A 9,612-nucleotide genomic window follows, 5' to 3' on the forward strand; every position below is an offset into this window, starting at 1 on the left:
GAGGAGAGCTTGATGGTGAACGCCAGGGGGAATCAGGTAAGACAAATCTGCCTGGATTTATGAGAGCCGAGTGTGAGCTGCTAATAGCAGACTCTAGACCAGGCAAACAGAGGGGGGGTTATGATATGTAGCTGTGAGCGGACGGTTTCAGTGTGCTGCAAAACATTCAGCCCTCAAACTATGAAAAGTGAAAAGTATGAAATAGCACGCAATCATCGTTTTCTTGTGACATCTTGAAAAAGGTGGAGTGACTTGCTTTGTATGTAGGACCGACTGTAGTCTACTTGAAGATTTTCTTTGGTTTTGTCCAACAAAACATAACACTGAACACAACTGTATTTTTTGTAGGTTTCCTTTGTGTTAAGTGCGGCATTAAAGGTGGGTGTAGCAGAAATAATGATCGACTGCCCAGGCTGTCAAGCTGACGTGTCTCCACTTAGCACAATAGCGACCATAATGCTGGGTTGCTGTGTTGTGAGCAATAGCTGTTCATGACTTGCTTTAAAAAGGTCCCATTCTCCACCCTCTTCCATCTATTTCTGCCTCATTTCCAGTCATCTCTTCCTCTTTGTCTCATCTATAATTCTACTTCGTTTCCTCTCATGCTTCCAGACCTCTTCTAGCCAATCTCTCCTACCCTACCTCCCTTTACTTTCTTCTTTTCCTTCCTCCACGCCTCAGATCTCACATCGTATCTCTGTCTTCTTACTGTATTTTCTCATTTCTCCAACTGAATTTCTCAATTTCTCTTTCATCTGCACATTCAGTTTCTTCTCTGCCTTTCCCCAATTCCTCTCTCTTTATTTCCTTATTCTTTTATCTCTCCATGACCCTACGTCTCGTTTCTGCTGGCCACCTCTCCTTCCTCTTCTTCCCTCTACGTCTTTGCATTCTTTCCTAAATCCACCCCTCTGATCTGCTCTGTTTCAACTCTCGCTTCGTAAACTTGTTTGGCATAACCTTCTATTCTCATTCTTTCATGCATAGCTATGTGTGGTATGTGTTTCCTTTCACCTCCCTGCCGACCTTTCTGTCCCTTCCTCTTGTCCTGTCACCTCTCCCACTATCTTCTCAACTACCTCTCCTTGCATCCCTCGGTGTTATTTACCAGCCCTCCACCTCACCCTTCCTTCCTCTGACCCTCCTCACATCTCTCTCCAACCAGTCCTCCCCTTCCATCTGCCATTTCTCCTTCTCCACCCTCTGTGTCTCCCTTGCTCCCCTGCAGTCCGCAGTTCACAGGTTTCCCAGGGCACATTGTTGCATCCCAACGGAAGCTTGCACAGCATTCTGCCATAAATAATTGAAGAGGCCCCACATGGCCAGGCACGCTCAGTCTAAATGGATTATTCTGGGAGAGATCAATGCCGGCCTGTGAGGGTTTTATTAGGACCTGCAGATGAAACGTACAAGGCCACCGCCAATGCTCTCCTCTCTCTGTCTTAATTCTGCCCTGCTCTAGCGTGACATTCCACACACCTCCTCTTTCCCTCCGCCTGCTCTATCCACCCACTCCCGGCGATGACCCAGTCACACCACAAGAGGACCATGGCCGGCGCCTTACGGTACGGTTCTGAATTAAACATAAATGACTATCCAAGACATGGTATGAATCATTCATTCTTTATGATGCCTTTGACTATGATGCAGCCTAGTAGTAAACGGCGAGACAGCGTTTTGTTATTCCTGCCGTTGTCCAGATGAATCATCCTCACAGACCCCCACCATCAGCAGCACCCGCTCACCAGTATGGCAGGAAACATCCAGAGATACCCACTGGAGTTGTCATGGGCAAGAAAGGGAGGGGGGAGGTGAAATGCTACCGTGACCTTCAAGAGTTACGACCCTTGGGGGCAGGCGGTGGCTGTGGTGGTGAATAAGTAAGAATAAGTAAGCTTCTCTCCCCGAGGAGATTTACATCTGTCTCATCCACTGAGAGGTTTCGTAATTGTCTGCTTTCCTGAAAACATCCTGCCAAGCTGGCAACCAGGGACGGCTTGTTAGTTATTCAGATCTACTGGGTCCTCATGGTAAATAAAAAAATGGAAAATGGTACTATTGCCAAACATGGTGCGCGTCCACTAAAATTCTGCCTCATGAGCAACCTGTATCCCCATAATTTAACACTAACACATAATTTGCCCTGCTACAGCAGCAACTTTTATATTCATGTGTGCTCCAAAGCATGCACCAACATAAAGTTACACTAAAGCTCACTGTTATTGCTGAGAATGTGACTTTCTGGAATATCTGTCTTTGGCACCAAATTGCTGCAGCAATGCGTACAGCTGTAATATAAAAGCCTCCATTCATACACATATTTGGCTCTCTGCAATCTTTGGATGCACAATAACAGCTCAAGGCCTACAGACACTGAAGAATACCTTCAGTCACTTCAGTTTTATAAGTTATATTTTTGTAGAACAAAGAGTTTGACACTGTGAGGCGTGGGGTTGGGGGAGTCACATGGGGCAAAGAGGCAAAAACCAGTAAAGGTAACGTTAGCTTAGGTAACCGTTATTAACGTCAACATTCAGTCATTGCCAGAGTCATAACTCGTTCAAAACTATACACATATGCATAATACGCATTTCATAAGAGAAAGTGTGACTTACATTTTCCGTGGATATCATTATATCCGATGTCCACCGCGAATAAACGTCCATAAATCCACTTAGAATCCACAGAAAAAAGACGCTCCTTACTACACCAGAACTCGGCTAGTAATCATAGTTTTTAAGTTTTATTCAGAATTAGAGTAAACCAGCAATACTTAACTGCACTTCTATGTGTATACCTGCAAACCGGAACATCATATAAGTAATTCGGCATACTTTTAAAGATGCAAATTTGCCAAAAAATGTGAACAAATATAAGTTTAAAAGAAGGCGGCTAAAGTTGCGTAGCTAATTAGCCTACTCTCGTTCCGTTTCTATGGCAACAAAATGTACTTCCTGTGTATACCTCCCAAAGCATTATGGTTAAAGCTCCACAACCACTGACGATCCCACAAATTTAAGTAACAATTTTATTAATAAATAAATAGAAATTTAATAGGAATGACAAATGCCATTTATATTAACTTTATATATATTTTTTTAAATTATTTATTTATTTATGTATTTATTCAGGCACTTTAGTCAGACTTTGAAAACCCTTGATCATTGAACATTAAAACGTTTAAAACATTAAAAAAAACACAAGTTACACATATGTAAAGAATCAGTTAACAATTCTGCAGTAATATCAAGTGAAATAATCCTTTTTTCCCTATTGACAGAAAACTGGTTTTCCATATGAATGGAAAATGTATTGTATAAAAATACAGTTTTAAAATATGGGCCATATTGCACAGATTGTTTGCCCCACAGTTGACCCCCTCCACTGATAAGTCCCCTCTGATTGTGTATCTTACACTACACCTGGACACATTATTTGTTGGCATATTCTCCGGTTGTCTAAACACACACATTACCACGACAATTATCCTTGGGTAAAAAGTCTTTGAGCACTTAACACGCTGCTTTAACCTGAACTAAGACTCACTCGGTGATTATGATGTATTCCTCTCACCAGTAAAATTGAACCCTGACAAGGTTACATTTTTTTCCCTCAGTGACACACACTTTTGTGATTACTGTGAAAACAACATAATCAAAATTTCCAAGCAGGAAATAAAGGTGCCACTTTAACCCTTTCACATCATCATTTTTGGATTGTGGCTGGCAGATAGGAATTGACATCGCTTTATGGAATGGTGTTTTGAAATGAAGCTTAACGTATTTGACAGGGAGAGAGGGGGCCCCAAGGCTTTACACCCCCCATCCTTCACAAGTGGCTGGTCCTTCTCTCCATCCTGGAAATGGAGTAGTAATCTTGCACTTCTCCACGATCGCCCATCTCCTGCCTTCCTGACATCTTGGCGTGTACCAGGAAATTTTGTACACATCAAAGCCATTAAAGTGTCAAGCTCAACAGTGGGCTTAAACCAGGTCAGAATGTTCATGGAAAACTTGTGAATAGTGCATTTACTGCCCTCATTCTGGCAGTCAAGACTTCCTCTAAAGAGCTTACATCTTTACCATTTGAAATGACAAACCAGTGTTTAAAAGACGCAAGGAGGACATTTTCTTTCTCTGCTGTTAGAATATTCCAGCACTCATTTGCATATGGATTTGAGGACCATATGCTTCCTGACAAGATTTACTGTACAATATGGCACTGTTGGACAGAAGGCTGAGAACAAAAATGCTCTGTCACATTATACAACCCCTGCTTTGCTTTTCTTTAATGATTAACTCAATCTAAATTACCTCTGTAGTGCCAACTGCTAGACTTCTGATTATAGATGTTAATCTTCCACTGGTTTTACAGTGCTTAGCCTGACCACTGACGCACGAAAAACAAATAACTTTGGTGGGTTTGCATGTGGCTCAAGAGGTGGGGGTGAGGATGCGATAAGATGGGATACTCTGACATTGACATTTTGCTACTTAGAATTTCAAATTCTGCCACAGGCGGGGGAAAAACATGAGAGGGAAAAAAAAATAGCCCGCTGTTTATCTGGAGGTGACAACTAACAAGCACTATCCTGGTAATTAGACTGCCGCAGTGCACATGGGCGAAGCTCTCCATAAAGTGTGCTTATGATTAAATATTTTCTCCTCTCTCTCTTTTCTGTCTCCTCTCGCTTTACATGTTTGGGTTCTCTTAAACAGCTCTGCCAGCCATCCGCGTCTGTTTCCATTTTTTACTGCATTAATAATATGGCCACACACTTAAGGTTGGTGGCCTGTAATGAGACTGCCGAATGTGACTTATAGCTCATCTTGGAGATGCAATAAAAGTATATGTGCATGTGTAAGCAGGTGCGTGTCTGTCGCCGTGTGCATTCGACATGTGCGTCGAGCCTCTCTCCCATGCCTGAGTCTTTGCTGCCCAGCTGGTGACAGGCGAGCATGATTGAAGTGCATTTCTGTGGGAGAAAACAACGGATGCTTGGGCATGCCATCCAATCACCCATCTCATACATACAGAGCGGCTGGTTGATTGATGTCAAGTTAAGAAGTGTACGCAGTAAAAAGCTAACCTGCCTCGTCTCCATTACCAAGAGCCACCTCGCTGAAAGGTGACCTGTGACACTGTGCGCTCTAAAAATGAAATAGGCCTCAAAATGAGAGGTGTGCAGATTCTCTGAGACCTACTGACAGTGCTGTGTGATATATATGACAACTAAAGAAAGGGAAAAGAGAGGAGTTAGGCCCAACAACAAAGGAACACTTGGCTGGACCCAAATCTAGGATTTCACTTTGTACCTCAGAGCCACTTCTCAACAAGGTATCTTCAAGGGTTTCTTTGATGAGCCCTTTCATCAAAGCTTGAGCCATCCTGTAGTTCATTAAATTCTATTTCATGGATGTTCTTTATGAAATCCTTTATTTTAACTAGTAAAGCCCCTTGACGTCCTCACTGGCTCTGAAATCTGAGAAGAACCTACAATGAGCCGCTACTTTTTAGAGTGTGTGGCCTCTATGCATGTCCAACATGGGTATTTGATTGCTCCATGAGCAAACGTCGGGTGAGGAGACGCTTCATAAAACGTGTCCAGCCCATTAAGTCTGAGGGAAGGACTGCAGTAATAGCTGTCCTTCCACAGGCCTGTCGGTTAAGACGGCAGAGAGTGACTGACTCCCTCCTGTCGTAGTGATCATTGGGTGGCACCACATCTTAATACCAGGAGGAGGACTTGGAGCATACAGACACATCCGCTCTCAAGTGGGAACCAGAATTATAATTTCAGATGAAATATTAACGTCTTACAAATAGTAGCCTAAAATCCCACGGGTGCTGTCGTGCATAAAAAGATGTGACATCACAAAAGACAAGCAGAGAGTGAATGCAAATCTGTGTGTGTGTCTTTGTGTTAAGCTGCATACACCAACTCATGCATTACATCATTTGTTTCATCACTATGGTTGAGCTCCACATATTTTAATGTCCTCCTTGCATGAGGCCCAACTTTCTACTGTTATTTAAAAAAAATGTGCATGAAATATGGAAAAGGCAAAGCTCAAGAAGCATATGATTGGTTGCCAGAATAAATCTGTGGTGGCATAAGTCTGAATATAATTCAGGAAGGACTGTGGACTATTTCCAGAGAGGTTGGGTGCGAGCAAGGGGTGTGTGCTCTCTCTCATACAAATCCAGTGGTGAATGTTACCTGCCTTGCTCTGATGCTCCTGGGCATTCTGCTGTGTGTGTGTGTGTGTGTGTGTGTGTGTGTGTGTGTGTGTGTGTGTGTGCATGCGTGCGTGTGTTTGTGTGCTGAGGAGTGGGGAGTGAGGGAGGGGAAGGGTGGGGTGGGGGGTGGGGTGGGGGGTCACTCCAAATTTCTCATGTGACGGAGCATAACAGGGAATTGTAATACACAGCAACATCATAAATTTGATTACATTACATTGCACTGCAAGCCTGTAAGCCATTTCCAGGCACCATAAAAAAGCTATAACTAAGTTACCACGGGTACAAAGAAAAATGAATAAAGCCATTTTCTTTTAACAACCCGGGCGCTGGCGAGATATTGTTCTCTCCTCTGGCTTTTATGAGCTTTGCAGACGCGCGATGCGCTCGTTGCGATCGGAACAGGAGACGGCACAAGATGGAAAATGCACAACTTCGAGAAAAAAAACCGACTGGATTGTTGTGTGGCAAACGTTTCAACACGTACCTCCAGATAAACATGTATCCATCAGAACTAATGCTTTGATATAATGAAGCCGAATTATGTGTCTGCACTGGTTTGAAGGGGATAATGGACACACATGGGCATCTTTTAAATCTTTGGCATATCATCATTGTGGCAGATCCGTGCGTAATTTCGAAGAACCATCATTAAGGGGGTAAAAATAAATAAAATAACCAATTTGAAAGTTTGGAACTGAGAAATTCTTGTGATAATTGTCACATTTCACACTGGATATTAAGCAACATGAAAGATTTGGCAAAAATGCGCGCAGACAACAGGGTCTTAATTCAAGTCGGAGTGTCCAGCATTCAACAAGGGCATCACCAGCACTTCGGAAAAGTCCGTGTCATTGCCGTGCTGACTCCACCTCGGTGGGGCTGTGGAAAGCTCGAGTTGCGCACCTCGAAATAAACCCAACTCCTTTAACACGCCAATCGACAACGTGATGCGCAAAGGCAAAATCCCGTCCAGGGGTGTAAACCACCACTACCTAGTGTCTCAAAAGTCCAAACATGTATACCTTAGGCTTTGACATCACATCAAACAAACCGGTCCTAAGCAACACACACACACACACACACACACACACACACACACACACACACACACACGTAGATGGAGAGAGGGAGGGACCGCGAGGGAAGAAGAGAGGGAGAGAGTGATATATCGAAAATTGAATTTCGATTGATGCCTGCAAGAACTGAATGTCTCATGATCTGCTGGCATGTTCATCATCACTGGATTCTAATGCAAAGCTTCTCACGGTTGACTTGGCTAATGAAGTACCCCCCCTGTGGAGATGCACTTGTTAGATGGAGCACCCCCCCCCCCCCCCCCCCCCCCCCGCGCACACACACACACACACACACACACACCTCCGCCCGACAAAAAAAGATGATTCAGAATATGCGTTATGCTCCACAGCTATAACACAGCGCATACAAGTGTAAGAGAAATTCTTGAGAATCTTCTTCCCCCTCTCTGCTACAAAACCCACCCAGCTTTCTTTTATTTGGCAGATTAAAATTGTAACTCTCAGTGGGGGAATGAAAGGGGAACCGTGCCTGTTCCGACCGTCGTTCACAATGATGGATATCCTTCGCACTCAAGGCAGCAGATATGCTCAGCTCACCAGCAGCAGCACCAGCAGCAGCTTTGCGGTGGCAGAATCGGGTCTCCCGCTGAGTCCGGGACTTATCGAGCATCCCTCTCCATCGCAAAGCTCCGTAGCAGCCCTCTTTGCAGTATTCTGAAATGATGCCTCTCTTTGGGCACTTGCCTGCGTCTCTGTGCGGGTGTCAAAACGGCAGAATAACGCACAGCTCGCGCGCTCCGACACCAAATGCCCACATGCTTAATTTTGGCTCAAGCGTTTAGGAAATGACAAAGCCGTGGTTGCAATTCCCAGCTCTTCTACATAAAATACCCGGCATTCAAAAGTAGCTGGACAGAGTTAGAGGAGGGGGGTAAAAAGGAGACGGGGAAGTGCGCCTACCTTTTTGTCAGCCTCGGAGTTCCTCTTTCTTTCTTCTCAGCTTATAAACCCTCACATCTTCATGATTAAAACAAGCAATAATCCCCGGGTGTGTGTTAAATGTGTGCGTCCCTGCGGCAGGTTCCAGTGAGGAGCAGTTCACGGGTTCCTCTGCCGGGTTAAATAATGTTTTTAATATCCACCCCAAGAGCGCAGGTTGCTCAGGACGCGTCTGGGTACGGCAGGAGGAGTCGCTCCCTCAGCAGCAGCCGCCGTGCGCACTTGGAGAAACCAGAGCTCTGTCCGCGCAGGGAAGCTGAGGGAATGATGTCATGCGTCCGGCCCTCCCTCTCCAGCCACCCCTCAACTCACGGCTCTCTCCATCTTCTCTCCCCCCTCATTTCATCGTCCCCCTCTTTCTTTATGACACGTTGTTTTAACATTTGCACTAAAAAAGACGCATAAAAATACATTTAATCTGGCAATGAGTGCTTAAATCTTCATCTGGGGGGATATTATTTCAACTCAATGGGATGCAAGAGCCTTATTTATTGTTTCTAAAATTAAAATGAGATACACATCATCACAACAATATGGCATTTCTTTTTAAGGCATTAAAACACGTTTTCCATGCGTTTAAATGAGGTTTGAAGCTGGAACACAAGGCTGTGCAACTTGCTTTCGAGGATGTGTTTTTGCAGTGCTCCACTTGACGTGATGAAGTCATGCCGTCCCCCCACGCCTCACTGAAGGCGTCGTCCAGTAGCATCGGCAGCCTGCCTTTACCCGGGATAAGAGGGGAGGTAAGGTAGCATGAAACAGACCAATGCGCGCCGCGCACTGAGTCGAGGCAGCCTCCCCCTCCCCGGTGCAGCCGGTGCATCTTAAAGATAAAGCATCATATCTCCTTATCAGAGTTATAGGTGAGGTTCATTGTGCATATCATGTACTACACTGCAAATAATTAGCAACTCGTTTGGTTCTGTTTGGAGTGGGAATGATTTGGGAAACGCAGTGGGACTATAGGTTAATCTGTTGCAGTTTTGTCATGATGATTTTACTTTAAGAAAATACTGGAAAACTGGTATTACAAGTGAAAACCAGTTATCTTCGTGCTGTTTATTTTGCTGCTTGGAAAAAAAATCTTTATGTAAGATCACTAAAGATCTACGTTTTAATGGAGTAGTTCAGAGTCTATCTTCAACTGGCATATTTAAAGTAACTTCAAATGCATTTAAATTCTTCACAACGGATGAGCCAGCTAGAAGGTATTTTCTGCTGGCTGCTCGCTGAAAGAAACTGAAAGAAAAAGACTGCAAGGGCGTTTAATCAATCAACTTCAGCTGCAGGTTTTACTTAATCAAATCTTTAAAGTGGCAGGGCTGCTTTCCTC

At 44.2% G+C, this 9,612-nt stretch overlaps 1 protein-coding gene across 6 annotated transcripts in view; it reads right to left on the reverse strand.

Moving 5' to 3' along the window:
• The window catches only part of ptprsa (protein tyrosine phosphatase receptor type Sa), a 259,574-nt gene extending 250,987 nt beyond the window's left edge, over positions 1 to 8,587 (reverse strand). For all 6 annotated transcript variants that reach the window (XM_078168857.1, XM_078168856.1, XM_078168854.1 and 3 more), the window contains exon 1: positions 8,241 to 8,587. The gene's annotated coding sequence lies outside the window, so the exon portion shown is untranslated. The remainder of the gene's footprint in view (positions 1 to 8,240) is intronic.
• Between the last annotated feature and the right edge of the window lie 1,025 nt (positions 8,588 to 9,612).

This window comes from Epinephelus lanceolatus, chromosome 6, assembly GCF_041903045.1.
Source record: "Epinephelus lanceolatus isolate andai-2023 chromosome 6, ASM4190304v1, whole genome shotgun sequence".
Classification (NCBI taxonomy): Eukaryota; Metazoa; Chordata; class Actinopteri; order Perciformes; family Serranidae; genus Epinephelus; species Epinephelus lanceolatus.